The sequence below is a fragment of the Hemitrygon akajei genome, chromosome 6, assembly GCF_048418815.1.
Source record: "Hemitrygon akajei chromosome 6, sHemAka1.3, whole genome shotgun sequence".
Taxonomy (NCBI): Eukaryota; Metazoa; Chordata; class Chondrichthyes; order Myliobatiformes; family Dasyatidae; genus Hemitrygon; species Hemitrygon akajei.
Genome location: NC_133129.1, coordinates 162,779,510 through 162,796,575, shown reverse-complemented (window position 1 = coordinate 162,796,575; position 17,066 = coordinate 162,779,510).

Below are 17,066 nucleotides of genomic sequence, written 5' to 3'. Positions count from 1 at the left end.
GAGCCCATCTCTGCATTCATGCTGCTGCTGTTAGTTGAACCACCCTTCTGTGGATTGAAAATTGACATTAGTGGTTGATCATTGGCAATAAGGGTAAATTCTCTCCTATACTTGTACTGTCTGAAAGGTTTTACACCCCAAAGTGGACTCAAGGCCTCTCTGCCAATCCGCATGTAATTTAGCTCTGCAGAAGCAAGAGAACATGATGCAAAGGCTATGGGCTGTTCACTTCCATCACTCAAAACATATGAGACGACCGCACCTATGTCATAAGATGGGGCATCACAGGCAAGTTTTACTGGACGATGTTGATCATAATGTAAGTACAGAGTCTGACATCAACATTTTCGTTACCTTCTGGAAAGACACCTCACACTTCTTCTCACACTTCTCACGCCATTTCTTCCCAATCTGTGGCAATGAATTTACGGGGTGGAGCACAGTAGCCAGGTTTAGCAGGGATCTGTTATAGTAATTGACAAATCCTAAAAAGGACCACAACTGTGACGCGTCCTTTGGCCTTGGGGCATCCACCACAATGCTTGAATTTTTTCAGCACACTGGTGTAAATCTTGTGCGTCAGTGGTGTGCAAGGGTAAATGATGCTTGGTTTAAAGATTTCACACTTGTCACATCACGCTCTGAGTCCATAATCTTCTCATCTTTTTAATGCTGCCTTGAGATTTTGGAGATGTTCCTTGTCATCCTTACGGGCAACAATGATGTCATCCAGGTAACACTGAGTGCCTGGGCTGCCTTGCAGCACCTGGCCTGTAGCTTTCTGCCAGAGAACAGGTGCAGATGCTACTCTTGGGCAGAGGGTATTGATCTATTTTCAGTACTGGATTGATGATGACCTTAAGTCACCACAGATCCTGGCAAACCAAGTCTTCGTGGCTTTTGGAATGACAGATGGAGCCTATGGGCTCAACTTAACTTTGGAAATAATTCTTTCAGCCTCCATGTGATCTAGCTCACTGATTACTTTATCATGGATGGTCTAAGGAACCAGACAGGCTTTGCAAAATTTGGGTGTGGTATTTTCATTTAACACTATTTTACTCCTTATATCTTTGAGTTTCCAATGCCACCCTTGAACACTGCCATGGCATCATTTAGTACTTCTCTTAATTCATTTTCAGTTGATGCTATTGCAGTAGATGTGGCATGCAAATGGTAGATGGATGTCCAATCAAGTCGTTGTTTTCTCAGTCACTTAAACCCCCTCATGCTAGTCCTCCTGCTTTCACCACGTACAAGCCTAATGTGGCTTGTTGGGTGTTGTATTTCATTGTTACAAATGTCATATCCCACATGAGTTATCTTTACTCCAGTAGAAGTTCTGAGTTGGATATATGCAAGTTTCAGGTTGATATCTTTGAAATGCCATTCAAATTCTTTTTGTGGAACAGCCGAGCCAGTGTCCAATTCCATTTTAATTGATTTGCCGTTCCCTTCTGGTGTAAGCCATACTGCTTATCTATTGTTAGTTTTCACATGTAAATGTCAAGGCTACCCAGTCCTATGTCACACTCATCTTTATCAAATTTTTCATCAACAGCGTGCTCTTTTTGAAACTGCAACTTGACTTTTTAGCTTTATCTCTTACCTGTGCAATCCATTCATTTTTGCCTGCCCAATGTGCTCTTTATATGTATCCTACTTTGTTGCATTTTCTGCAAGTTTTGCCTATAAAACTACATTGGTCTGGTGTGTGTGAGCCCCTGACATAATGATAACACAACTTGTTTGGCCAGACACTTTCTGTTTAGACATTGTAATTTTATTTATGTTCACTCTCATTCCTGACTGACACTCGCGTAAGCTGAAACACTCGCCTGCCTTTTAATACTGCTTATGAAACCTAAAGCGATCAGTAATCAATAATGGCATCAGTTCTAAATGTTCCTGCACTACATTCACAATATCTGCAAAACTCATTTCATCTGGTTTGGTTGAAACAGTTAAACTTCTAAGCAACCTGTATGCTCTTCCACTTATTACATTCAATAAAACTGGCACTCGTTTCTCATCAGCTATTCCATTTGCTTTAAAATACTGCTCAATTTCCTCAACATACATCACAGTTTTCTTTTGTACACTAGAGTGTCTATATCTTTATGATGTAGTCAGCCATTTCTGTTCATCCATTTATTAATTTATTATCACCCATTACTCCTGATTTATGAACTTGTGAATTTTGTCTGTTTTCTGCCCTTTTTTTAAACTCAACCACCTTTCTTCCACTTGCAAAGGAAATAAAACACGTTGTGCTTTTTATCAAAACTTGAAATTTCACTGTGCTTCAACAGATACTTATCTTGGGCTCATTTTAAAACTTACTTGTCACTACTGTTGTGTTTTGTAACTCCAAAGCATAAAACTAATTGAAAGAAAAACACAGGAAAGCCAAGGATATCTCCTGTGCGTTTTGATTTTATTTTAGTGTGGCATGCATATATAACATGGTGGCATAATGATGTATGCCAGTCACATATTTTACATATAAGCCAAAATGAATTATGTAAACAATGCTTAATTGAACAATTTACTTACAATATTACTCAAGTATTACTGAAATATTAAATACATAACAAACGTGAACTTGAAGAATTTACAGTTCTATTTTATTCCTTTCCAGCGAGCTTCTCCAATTTTATCAAGGCTTTCATCATTCCTAATAAACACTCAATCAATTGAATAGATCATTTTCAAAATGTTGTTTCTAGCTCTTATACCGTGATAGCAAATGGCATCTTTATTTATTCCGAGTCACTACCAATCTTGCTTACTTGTTTACTCATGTTTACATTTCGGTTAAACTTGTTCTTGAGGTAAGCATATCCCTACAGGAGGTCATTTAACTAATTGTTTGCAATCACAGCAAGGGACCCACATGGCTGAACTCATGAAAGCAATTAGTATAATGTATTTTAAAGTTCAATGCTTCCTGAAATATTTAAAACACAAACTGATTTCAAATATATAACTTACAATAGTCTTCAAAGATTTAATAACTCAAGAAAAACATAATTATTGTTTACATGTCTGATAATGTCATTGAAAACATTATCACCAAATATTTTTTGCAGGTTTACAATGATTTATTATATCCCTTACAATCCAAATATCTTCCTACCTTCACAGAATCAAACATGATACATGTTTTAAACATTTGCTGAGAAACGCAGGTCTGGTCAATGTTTTACAGCAGACACCAGGAAAGCTGAATTTGCAATGATGGATGGCTTGCTTGAACGAACTTCGTCAGAAACCAATCACATTGAAAATACCTGTATAACGTGCAGATAACAAAATGCTTGCAAAAATCTACAAATCCAAGAAAGAAAATTCTTTCCTTTGGAGCCATGCAAGTGTCAATAGTTTTGAAAGCACCAGAATCTTTTGTTACAAGTTCAGCTGTACATGTAATCAGTAATGTCCATATTATTAAGATGCCAATTTAGTTGAAAAGATGCATACGGGGAACAAGGCAGATAGAATGCATTAATGGCCTTCCTATTATGCCATTAAAGTGACTCTTCCTATCATGTTAAAATTCATGTGGTAATGAAAACTGCTCATTAAATGTAAGGAAGGCACTTCTCAGGCTTGATTGGCTATAGTAGTAGTGAATCAGCAAAATTATTTTTTTTTAAATCAGATAGTAATTTATGAGTTTAGTTACATAAAAAGCAGAATTGCACAGTATCAATCTATCCAGCAAACTAAAATCAAGTTAGAGCATTACCCAACAATGCCATGCTATAAACAGTATGGATGAAATATTACAAAAAATTACATAATATTTTCATTTTTCATGCACCCTGTGTACATTATAAAACTTCAATTACACTTTAGAAAGGATAGAAAAATTGATTGTCACAAACGTAATAAAATTCACTGACAGAGCTTTTTTTGCTGCAACATTGTGTCTTACAATACAATTTTCTTTATTATCATATAACCATATAACAATTACAGCACGGAAACAGGCCATCTCGGCCCTTCTAGTCCGTGCCGACACTTACTCTCACCTAGTCCCACTGACCCGCACTCAGCCCATAACCCTCCATTCCTTTCCTGTCCATATACCTATCCAATTTTACTTTAAATGACGATACCGGGAATATCGGGAACATTTACCACACTTCATCACTCTCATTCAACCACTAATAGATAGATAAGAATGGGAATCATTGTTTTAAATTGTCTGGTAGTACGCACTTAAAAATTCAGCAAAGCAATAAATAGCATTAGGCCTTGTAAGCAAATAACATTAACCTGTGTCCTTTAGTACAGAACATTATCACAAATGTCTGACCTTTATTTTTTACCTACAGCCAACTAGCACACAAAAATTCAGGAATAAACTTGAAATTCTTTCCTCTGTTATATTTATATTTAAGACAGAAGTTGAAGACCAAAATGTCCATTTGCCAAACAAACTCTGCACTGCGATGACTTAGTACTGACGTTTCAAAGTCCATCATTGTGTTGCTGGAAGGAGATTGGAGTCATTGCCAAAACCATGAAGTGTGCTGTGAGTGGTTTTGGTACAGGACAATTAGAACTCTCTGCTTTCTTTCTGAGACAGTAGAAAGATGTTGTTTCATAGCCTCCGGGGTGTTTTTTTAAAGAAAATATTTACTGGTGTCTCAGAGAAAGGGATAAACAAAATCAGCCAGGATTTGAAATTAAGTCCCAGCTTCCCGCAGTCTTAGTTTTAAACTCAGGTAATTCTTAATCTGTTTAGAATGTACTGACAAGAAACATGAATTCAAGCACGCCAAAAAGGAGCATTTTTCAAATATATCCTTTCCTTAAGTTTAGCCTGAGTGTAAAAGGAATTCAGAAGAATATAATTTAAACTAAATATTCACAAATTAAGTTAAGCAACAGTCACTTTTAGTTTTGGAAACTTCATTTAAAATGGTAGCAGAGAATATCTGATTTTGCAGTGACATGTATCCTTACAGTAAATTCTGAAAACATATTCAGCACCAGAAGTCAGACTCTTAAAGAAACGTTGCGTTGCCATCAAATACTTGGGCTGAAAATTATAATTTAAATCTACATAAAAGGTAAATTATTTTGCCCTTGAATTGTATTCTTCTAAGAACTTGGGAATTACAAAATTGCATTCAAAGTAAAGAGTACTGCAAACAATTTATTGCTATCCATGTGTTCCTTTTCAATAAAAGTAGAGTTCTTACTGCAAGTTTTAATTACTGAATATTATATTGAATCCTAAATCATTTAACCAAAACAAGTGTTAAATAACAATTACAGATATACAGTCATCCCAGACAGTAAAATGAGAAAAATGAGATGGGTAAATATTACAGGCATCTCAATTGTCTGTTTACTCATTTCAGTTTCAAAGGAACTTCTGCTATGATCAAGTTTGAAGCAGCAGACTTTTGGTAAGTAAAAAAATTAAACAAAATAAGGTTGAAGGAAAATATGTACAGGGCTAATGTCCTAAACTGGACATGCATTATCCAGTTTCAAATTCTTCTATTGTAGAAACTAGATACTATAGAGAATGCCCCCCACAGGGAGGTATACCTCACCAAAACTTTATACTGGATTGAGTTTGGGTTTCACAAGTCTTGACTCGACCTGTGGCTGTATCCCTTCAAAAATTAGTTTGAAACTGAGTAGAGTTTGTCTTTGTACAAGTCTGTTATAAATAAATGGAATTATCCCCCATTGAAGTTTGGATAGACAGCACAGGTACACTCTTTCATGGCAGGGAGTTGCGTTACAGGCTCCAAAGGACTAGACTTTCTTTTACTGCTGAATACATTTTGAAAAAAAGGGTGGATTATTTATGGTGGTGAAAGCCAGCAGATGACCAGACATAGAACAATGTTTCTAGCAATGAAATTGGTGGCATTGGTTTAAGATCCTTATTAAAAATACCATTCCACTAGAAATTCTAAACTTGGAGTACGATGAGTCTTAGCATTAAATCCAACCAAGATCCACACAAAGTCAAAAAGCAGAAATTGAAAAGTACTGCACAGCTGCCATTTGTTTTTGCAGCTGAGAAAAACATTGGAAGATACATTCATGGTGCTAATAGCTATCCATTTTGCTGTTGAATATTTTTTCTATTAAGATTTCTGAAGTTACAAAATAGCCCACTTGTTATGTATTGTAATTATGAATTATCCTGCTGCTCCCCTAAGAAAACTGATTCTGCTAGCTTTACAGTATTTATCTTGAAAATGTAATCATTAAAGTACAGTAGTGGAGCCTTTTTGTGGATTAACTTTATTAAGCAAGCATTAAACCAGCACAGAATAAACTCATCTGTCCCCAGAGTGAAAAGCTTGAGGTCAATTTCAAAGTTTATTTTTTGCTGCACAATGCCTCTTGTTTAAGTTGTTAAGTCAATCTTGATCTGTCAGAAATTACACAAGTCTGTGTATTTAGTGGGAAATTAAAAACTTGTAGTGCTACAAATCAACACCCATTCAAATATACCATCTGGCACGGTTCTAACCAGCAAGGATCTGGATTTGATCTCCAGAAGAAGGACAAGGAATGAATCGCAACTGGCTTCTTTGTTTCTGGGCTTGGGAGCGAAATATAAATAAAGGCTCTAACCACAGTTCTCATTCCTAGTCACAGTTTAATGTGGAAAAGGCAGATCCTATGAAAGCCAAGTGAAGGAGGATGAATTTGCCAAAACCAAAGGCTCAGGTTCTCTTACAAATGCAGTGACCATTCGTATAAGGTACCAATGGCTGATGACCATTTGTTGGTTGCACTCATATGTAAATTATAATGATAAGGAGGTTAAATATTAAATGGAAATATTGATCTCTCAACCAGAATAATTTTGAAATATCCCAGGGTATCAGCTTTGTAGCAGCAGGCAAACCCATTAAAAACTAATTCCTAACAGTGTGGAGAATCAGAGGGATCTTGGAGTCCACATCCAAAAGTCCCTCAAAGTTGCCACACAAGTTGATAGGGTTGTTAAGAAGGCACAAGATTTATTTGCCTTCATGAATTGGGGCTTTAAGTTGAAGAGCCATGAAGTAATGTTGCTGCTCTGTAACACACTGGTTAGATAAAGCTTGGAATATTGTGTTCCTTTCCAGTCACCTCATTATAGGAAGGACGTGAAAGCTTTAGAGTGGATGCAGAGGAGATTTACCAGGATACTGAGGAAGCTAGGGTTTTTCTCTTTGGAGTGAAAGAGGATGTGAGGTGAACTGACAGAAGTGTACAAGATGATAAGAGGCACAGATCAAGTGGTTAGCCAGAGACTTGTTCCCAGAGCTGAGATAGTTAATACCAGGGGATATAATTTTAAGATGATTAGAGGGAATGTCAGAGAAGTTTTTTTCCTCAGAATGGTGAGTGTGTGAAATATTAGGGGATGTAAGAAGCTCATAGAAAGGCACATGGATGATAGAAAAATGGAGGGCTACGTAGGTAGCAAAGCTTAGATTGATCTTAAGAGTAGGTTAAAAGTTTAACATAACATCATAGGCTAAAAGCTGGTGCTGTAATGTTCTATGTTCTAGATAAAAATTTAAATCAGATTTTCTCTGGTCAATGAGTTGTGATTTCATGAAGACATGTTATTTATTTTGTATTCCTTAATCTCTTAACAATATTTTTTAAAAAAATCAGAGATACATCAATAAGTTTGGTAGTCTAAGCAAGTTTCCAAATTGGATACTATTCAGATATAAAACTACGACTCAATGGTATGGATGTATTTTAAATTTGACTTTTAAGGTGGTCTTTCATTATGTTTCAACTCTCAGTATGCAGAAAACTTCATTAAATATCTTCTGATGATGTTAATGGAGCACAACCAGTAGCCAGAGTAGAAATGTTTTTTTGTGGCTTTTCCATCAGGAGAACCCAATGAAAAGAATAATTAGGACCAGAAGGGGGCCAAATAGGCAGCTTAATAAATGTTTCTCTGTCTTATTTATAAAATCATAGCTTGTGCATGACGTGGGTTGGGTAAACATTTATTGCCCATCGCTAATTGCCCATGATCTGACTGGCAGTCCAGGCTATTTCAGAAAGCAGTAAAGAGACAACCACATAACTGAGAGTCTGGAGTCGCTTGTTAAGCAGACCAAGGATGAGATTTCCTTCGCTGAATAACATTAGCGAACCATATGTTTTGTTCGTGATAGTCCAGTACTACAGTAGCATTGTCACTGCTTTTGACTCCAGATTCAAATACTTGTATTTAAATTCCCGACTGTTCATGATTGGAACTGAGCTTGTATCTCTGGATTAATAGCTCAGCAATCCACATAGTAGCCCACTGAGCACTTCTCTGCAGAACAGCCTCATGTAGGAAATCTCTTTCAAGCACAAGTAGTAGGAATCTTTAGTCCTCTCACCCTAGAGAATTCCCACCCCCTCGCAAGGGTAATCACTGGGAGTTCCTTCCTGGGTTCCACAGAACTGCTGATGCCTACACAGTTAAGGCAAAGTAAATTTAGTATCAAAGTACGTACTGTATATGTTACCATATACTAACTTGGGATTTATTTTCTTGCAGATATTTACAGAAAAACAAAGAAATGCAATAGAATTTATGACAAAATATATATAAACAAAGATTGACAAACAATCAATATGCAAAAGAAGACAAATTGTTCAAATAAAAAATAAATAGTATTGAGAACTTGGGTTGCAAAGTCATTGAAAGTCAGCCTGTAGGTTGTGGGATCAGTTCGCAGTTGTGGTGAGCGAAGTTATCCATGCTGCTTCAGGAGCATGATGGTTAATAGCTGTTCCTGAACCTGGCGTTGTGGGGCCCAAGGTTTAGGGGAGATCGTGCAATGTCCACATGGATGGGGATCGAGGTCAGCATTGAACCTGCAGCTCTGATGCCGTGCAGAAGCAGAACTGCCTGCTGTGCCACTGTGCTTTCTGATACCCCGTCCAATCCACATACGCACGACATTTTCCTTCTCCAAGTATTTACCGACAGATGACACAAGAAACAAAAGAATCAGCAGGGTTCCATGCCCATTCAACCAGTCATTGAGGTCATAACTCATCACATCTTGGTCACAGTAACTAGATTTTACTTCCTGTACCTTGTGCCTGATGGTAGTAATGACTTACTCTACCACCCAGTTGCCAACAAATCAGCATTGTACTGAAGATATTGGACGGAAATTGACCTGCAGTAAAAAAGGCAACCGAGTCAAGTTCCTCCAGACTTGATATTGCTGATGACAGCACGTTCTATTGCTGGGTGTGGGCCTACCTTTCTTGTTCTCTGACCATTGAAATCAACTTCCATTATTCTTATACTTTTAGTTTCTCTACAACTTCTAACCTCTTAATCAGCCTTTTGGTCTCTGTATTTATCTTACTTCTCCCACTCAGTCTTGTTGACACTACAGCAGGGTCTGACCCCAACCTCGAGTAAACTATGTGCTACAAAGTAGTTTGGTTTTTGACCTTTGACCACAACAGGATATGAAGCTGTATGTCACATGTTATGAACTTACCCCTCACGTAGCGCTCGCGTTTAGCATAGATATGAAAGCTCAATTAGATCATGTTTTTATTGGACCTCCTCGGTTTATAGCCTACTCATTTCTATCGGCTATTCTTGCAATGGTTCAATTCACTTGCCCGTCATGGAAAGCAACACTACATAATGTTCATCAGCTTGAAGAAACATCAAAAGCAACTTAAAGCTTTACATTACTCAGGACAAAAAGAAACATTAGCTGCCTAGAAAATGAGACTAAATATAGCCACAGGTAAAATGAAACTTGGAATTTGGGAAAACCTCTAGATATTGTACATTCCAAGGTTTGCATGGGGCCTGAATGGATATGCTGCTACTATTCACTGTGCCTGATTAAAGGTGCCCGTTTCAGTTTAGAAAATGCATTGCGGTCTATTTGAAGTGTTGTGTATACAACATCTGGAGCCTCCACTCCAGTTTCCTTAAGATGTCAGTCAAAGCAAACAGCCTCTGAAACTGTGTGGAGGTAGTTCCAACTATGGCTTTTCTCCAAGAGGAGTCCCAAGAGCTCAGCAGTGATTCCTTCCATGCGATCCTGCCACAATAACGTTTGTCCCTTTGCAACTTACATACATCGCCTAACCTAGAAAGGCTGCACAAGATAACACCATTTGCTTAGTTTGATGCTCCTCCGGTAACACACTAAGCAAGAAAGAAAGTCTCCCCGTTGACAACAACCTTCCAGCGCTGTTAACCCAGCTTCAGCTACAAGGTTTTGACCTTTCCTTTTCTGAAATGCAAAGTGCTCCATCTAATGGATGACTGAGATTTATTAGTCATCATTCAGCAAGAATGCATCAGTCTAAAATCATATTTTAGCTGTCGATCTACAGTTTTGGATTTAAACATTACACAATTAGAATTAACCTCATGCAACAATCTTTTGTTTTAAAATGTAAACCTAGCCCAAATTAAAATATTCTTATTTACACATAGAAGCATTTACCAGATTTATGTGTGGCAAATTATATTGGTTGCTTCTTCTATAGTGATTTAATCGCATTAACTCTTGCTGTAGGAACCTTTGACGTCTTTGTTTTTTCTTCAAAACAAACATTACTATTCATTATTCACAGTCTAATTCTGTCATGATGTATTAAACAGAAAATACTGAAGCTATTGGCCTGTCAAGTGCTACCTGTAAATTGAAGAAGAACATTGACACTTCTAGCACACTGTCCAATCTTCCACAGATAACATTGATCAGCAACTTTTGAAAACAAAATGAAGAGAAGTCAGGATTTAGCATAATTGTCAAATTACTGGGCTTGAATCTAAAATCCCAGACTAATGACCCGGAGGCAGAAGTTCAAATCCCTCCACAGTAGCTGAGGTATTGAAATAAACCTGAAATGATGTCATTTTACAGTAACTATGAAATTATAGAACAGAAACAAAGAAATGTCTGGTCCACTAACATTCCTTAGGGGGAGAAAAAACTGCCCTATATCTGACCCCAGATTCTTAATTCCCTATTGAGAACCCATTCAGTTCAAAGAGGATTACAGACCAAACTTTAAATGCTGACCTTGCATTTAAAATGCCTGTATTTTGTGAATGAATTAAAAACGAATGAGATATGAATGATAACATACATTAAAAGAGTTGGCTGAAGGAGAAGACAGCAGTTAGTTAAATATCGGACCTGATAACAACATCAAGCAGGTAAACTTGTTTTTCAAAAGCCTTCCAATGCTCAGTTCACAAACTGGACATTTATGTAATTGAGTTATTTTTGCTTGTGTCTCCACTCTTCTTCTAGGTTCTCCAGGGCAGCCTCCAGCAATTCTACAGGATGATTTAAAAGGATACAAAATCAACACATTCTCAGCAAACCTGCAGCACATTATTGGAAGGGTTCTGTTAGGCGCTCTGCCAGCAAAAGAAATGCACAGATTTTTCTAAATGTAAGTACCCAAACAGAAAACTGTAGTAGTGATTTAATTAACGAAGCATTTATCATCTAATTTCTTATTCCCAGTGTTAAAATTTATTTTAAAAGCCTTTTTATGCCACTAGTTTTACAAATGCTGAGGCAAATAGTATAAAATGTGAAGCATAAGTTCTCAAGCCAGTTTTACAACCTGGAATGCGACAATATGGCCTGTGTAATTGTCCTCTTTCCTAATGCCTAATTATTTCTCCTAAGTGACTTAATCCCGTATATCAATACAGCAAAGTATAAAGCAATATCCATCAAAGGGGAAGTGCATAACACAGAGGAAAATAGTAATGGTTGTCAGTCAGCAATCATACCAATTCTATTACTGCAGAATTTCATCAGACAGTGTCTTCTGCTGCTTCACCAAAAGCCTTCCTTCCACCCATACAGTCGGAGGTGGGAAGATTTGGTAACGATTGCATAAATCTGTTTTCAACTCCTCAGCAAATGACAAAGCCCATACCCACATGTATCAAACCAAAACACCTTTCAGGCACAGGCAAATAAATGACAAGTAACATTAACAACACATTGAATGACCATCTGCAAACAAGTGCGAATCTAACTGCCTACCTTTGGCATCCAAGAGTATCATGATCGCAGATTTCCCAGCATCAGAATTCAGGGGATTGCACATTGGTCAGAAACTCAGGAGGCCAGATACATAAACACAGTGACTGCAATAACAGGTCAAAAGCTATGTACCCTGGAGTGGGAGGCATCCCAAGGCCTCTCCATTACCTGCATAGCACTAGTCAGAGGGGTGATGCAATGCATTCCAGTTTCTGGATGACTGCAGTTTCAACAGTTCAAGCAGATCATCATTCAGGCCCAAGCATTCCACTTTATTGGCACTTAAATATTCTTTTCCTTCACTTCTGGTGGAGAGAGGTACAAAATACACCAGAGATTTAAGACCAAGTTGGATAGATTTTCACATAGTAAGGGAATTAACGGTTATGGGGAAAAGGCAGGTAGCTGGAGATGAGTCCATGGCCAGATCAGCCATGATTCTTATTGAATGGCAGAGTTGGCTCGATGGGCCAGATGGCCTACTCCTGTTCCTATTTCTTATGTTCTTACGTTCTGATGTTACTCTCCCAGAATACTCCAAAAGCACCTTCCAACTTGTGACATTAATCACCAAGAAGGGCAAGGGATCCGTGTACATGGGAACAACACAGCTAGCAAGTTCCCTTCCAAACTGTACGCTGTCCTGACTTGGAATTAGGCCCTGCATTCCTCATCTGGCCGAGGATCTGAAACTCCCTGCTCATAGGTGCCCTGGGAATATCTTCCCCAAAAGGACTGCAGTGAGTTAGGATGATTACTCACTGGCATCTTTACAACCTGAATTAGTTCTAATCTTGCCACTAATTCCCAGATCCCAAAATTAATTTTTTAAAAATGACTTCTGCCAATTATAACAACAGATGTGGGCTGTTCCACCAAAGCACAGAAGGCACATTCCACAGGTCTGGCAAAAGGAAAACAATAAAAATTGACAAATGAGCTAATAAAGTAACCCAGAGGAATAGATACAATTCATAGACTAGATATATGATTGCTAAAATGTAACGATCTGCTGGCTTCATTACAACATTATCTACAGGATGATGGAGTCAGAATTTGACTAAAACACAGAAGAAATAGAAAGGTAAGATTTGAGGAACCTTTAAACACTGATAACCATGGAAACTGGGGGTCGTAGAACAAAAAATAAAGGTGTCACACAAGTTTTGAGGCAACTCAGAAAGAATGGCCTCTACTCCAAGTGAGTTAGCCTAGGGAAGTTTTACTACAATCTATGATAATAATTCATCTCCCATACCATGTGATGATTTGGTCATTGTACCCAAGATATAGTTGCTTTGGAGGTAGTGCTCCAGAGGTCTGGTAGAGTGGTGAGTTTGAACTATGAAGAGATAATATATAAAAAGGACTTGAAATCAATGCAGTGCAAAAGAATGAGAGGTTATCACATTTTAACACCTAACATCCTAAGAGGAAACACAAACACAAGAGATGCTGAAGATGCTGGAAATCCTGAGGATCACACAGAAAATGGTGGAGGAATTCAGCAAGTCACACAGTATCTATGGAGGGGAATAAACAGTCGACGTTTCCAGCCAAGACCCTTCAGCGGGACTGGAAAAGAAGCAGCCGGAAGCCAGAATAAGGTGGTGATGGAAGGGGTACAAGCTGGCAGGTGACAGGTAAAACCAGTTGAGGGGGAAAGGTGGGGGAGTGGGGGAAGGGGGATAAAGTAAGATGCTGGGAAGTTATTATAAGTGGGAGAGGTAAAAGGCTGAAGAAGGAATCTGATAGAAGAGGACAGTGGACCAACCATGGGAGAAAGGGAATGAGGACGGGCACCAGAAGGAGGTGATGGGCAGATGAGCAGAACAGCAGTGGTAAGAGGGGAGACAGACTGGGGAATGGAAAAGAAAGAAGGGGACATAAAGATTTTGGAAAGCTATTTACTAAGTCTCCAGCAATGAAGTATCGTTGCAGGACAGAGGATTGGACATTTAGGAATGAAGAGAAGGAGAAAGAGTCATGAATCTTTGAAATTCCCCAGACCAGAAGACTGTGAATGCTGAGTCATAGGACAAACTCAAGGATGAGACTGATAAATAAGAGACGAAGAAAATGTATAGAAAAGTAACTTGAAATAGATGAGTAGTTATCCAACAACAGTGCAAACTTTAGGAGTTACACAGTCTATGCCAGCTATTTTCTTTATATTTTGTCCTTATGGTAGTGATTTCCTCCAAGGTTATGCCAGCAAGACACAGTGACATTTTGCAAACAAAACTATGAGCCATTCTATCAATTATACCTTTTCTGGACTATGATCACTTCAATTCACAGCCTGTAATTTCTATTTGGAAGTTGTGCTTTTGAACTGTCTCTATGACCTGGAGTTTTAATGGTACCTTGAAGGATTTAGTGATTTGGATTCTCGAGAATGCAGATACTGTACTGCCGCTGGATGCAGTAGATTCAGGGCCAGATTGAAACTTCAGGCTGGATCAAAGCGGCAGGGCCCAGGCCCGAGAGTGGATAACAAACCAATGTTTGGCCGTTTTAAGCTCTGAGCTGGATTAAAAAGATCAAAGCATTGAGGCCAAGAGCAAAGGATGAACCAGTGTTCAACTCACTATTCTAAAAGGTTTTACTCACCTCAGCACTGAAGCAGCTCTGCAGCTGTGGCCTACAGCCATCGGCACTTGCCTCAGCATCGTATTTGAACTCAATCTTCACCACTGGCTTCTCCAGTGTAGAGATAATGAACATGGACAGCGAATCGAATATACCAAAGTGGAAGAAGTGAAAGAGCTTCACCTCGACTGTTCCCCTGCCTGGGTGGAAATAAATGAGGTAGAATGGCAATTGTTGCATCACCTTCAGAATGCTGACAAGGGAATATAGGGGATGAATGATGGTCCATAGGGTGGGCCTGGATGTGAGGATAGGTGGAACCACCATCTTTCTGAATGCTTACTGCATCAAGAAAGCCCTGAAGTCCACTACAATTAATAGATGTGAAGAAGCCCCTGGTCTTTCTACAACAGGACACCAGGCTGATCAGGAGAGTCAGTTCAAGGTATTCCTGGATTCCAAGTTCTTCCACAAGGGAATGCAGACAGCTCCCCAGGCACCTGAAGGCAGAAATCAACAGAAAACCTATGCAGAACAACTTGTCAGTGGAAAGGCCCAGGAACTCATTGATAGCCACGACACCCATGGATTCTACAATGCAGTCAAGGCGATCAACAGGCCTGAACGCCCAGGGGATCACCAAGCCAAGAGCCAAAAACAGAAACTAATTCACTGAGGACAGAGAGGTACTTCGTGACTCAGCCACACCTCCGTGCTTGGCATGAGCACCGGTAACTTCATTACAGAGCAAACTGTCAATTCACTGTGACGGTCACCCCAGATCAACAAAAGGTCTAAAGGCCTCATGCACACAGAGAAGCAGCACCTCAGATGCTGACAGTAGTACACTTGATGAAATTCTAAAACTTGGTAGAGAGGAGTTTCAGTCACCTCTGCAACCATCTTCAAGGACAAACCCAAATGTACAGTGAGTTCTCGCTACTGCCTGGTCTCTTCTCATATTTCAGGAACCACGTCTCAGTTAAGATCTCAAAAAATATAGTTCACCATTGCCTTTAGTGCACTAGCACAGCATGGGGAAAAGAATGTTTGAAGATTAAGATCTCAAACTTGGCACAAGGCTCAATGACAATCAAGTAGTGGTTTTCCTGAGATATGAATTAACTACAAAAATAGCTCAAAGTCTCTGCAAAAATCCTCCAAATTCAAAGGCAGGTTAAGCAAACCAACAGCAGTATCCTCTCACTGCAAAACACCGCCAAACCTGAAAGTCTAATCCAATGATAAGCCGCACCATTCACATGCTCAGCTCCAGAATTCCAAAATAGGCCCATTATTCCAAACTGTGCCATGCCATGGGATTCCATAAACTGTAAAAGCGAGGCAAGATTGGACATTGGACCACTGGAAAACTACACTAGAGAGGTAGTAATGGGCGACCATGAAATAGCAGTTGAACGGAATAAGGATTTTGCATCATGTCTTCACAGTGGAAGACACTAGCAGTATGGTGGAAGTTCCAGGTGTCGGGGTCATGAAGTTACCATAATTAGAGAGAAGGTTCTTGGGAAACTGAAAGTAGGTAAGTCATCTGGACCAGATAGTGTACACCCCCAGAGTTCTGAAAGAAGTGGCTTGGAGGCACATGATAAGATAGGCTGTAGTCAGCATGGCTTCCTCAAGGGAAAATATTACCAAACAAATCTGTTGGAATTCTTTGGAGAACTAACAAGTAGGACAGACAAAGGAGAATTGGTTGATGCTGTGTACTTGGATTTTCAGAAGGTCTTTGACAAGGTGCCACACATGAGGCTGCTTAACAAGCTACAAGCCCATGGTATTATAGGAAAGATTCTAGCATGGATAAAGCAGTAGCTAATTGGCAGGAGGCAAATACTGGGAATAAAGGGAGCCTTTTCTGTCGGACTGTCGGTGACTAGTGGTGCTCCACAGGATTCTGTGATGGAATTGATTCTTTTTACATTATATGTCAATGATTTGGATGAAGGAATTGATGGCTTTATTGCAAAGTTTACAGATGATATGAAGGTAGTTTTGAGGAAGTAAAGGGGCTACAGAAGGACTTAGACAGGTTTGGAGAACGGGCAAAGAAATGGCAGATGGCAGCGTTGGGAAGTGTATTTTCTGAATGGAGAGAAAATACAATCAAAACGGAGACACAAAGGGACTTGGGAGTTCTTGTGAGATTCACTAAAGGTTAATTTGCAGGTTGAGTCTGTGATGAGGAAGGTAAATGTGATGTTAGCATTCATTTCAAGAGGACTAGAATATAAAAGCAAGGATGTAATGACGAAACTTTATAAAGCACTGGTGAGGCCTCACCTCGGGTATTGTGAGAAGGTTTGGGCCCTTTATCTTTGAAAAGATGTGCTGAAACTGAAGGCATTCCAAGAAAATTTACAAAAATTATTCCAGGATTGAATGGGTTGCCATATA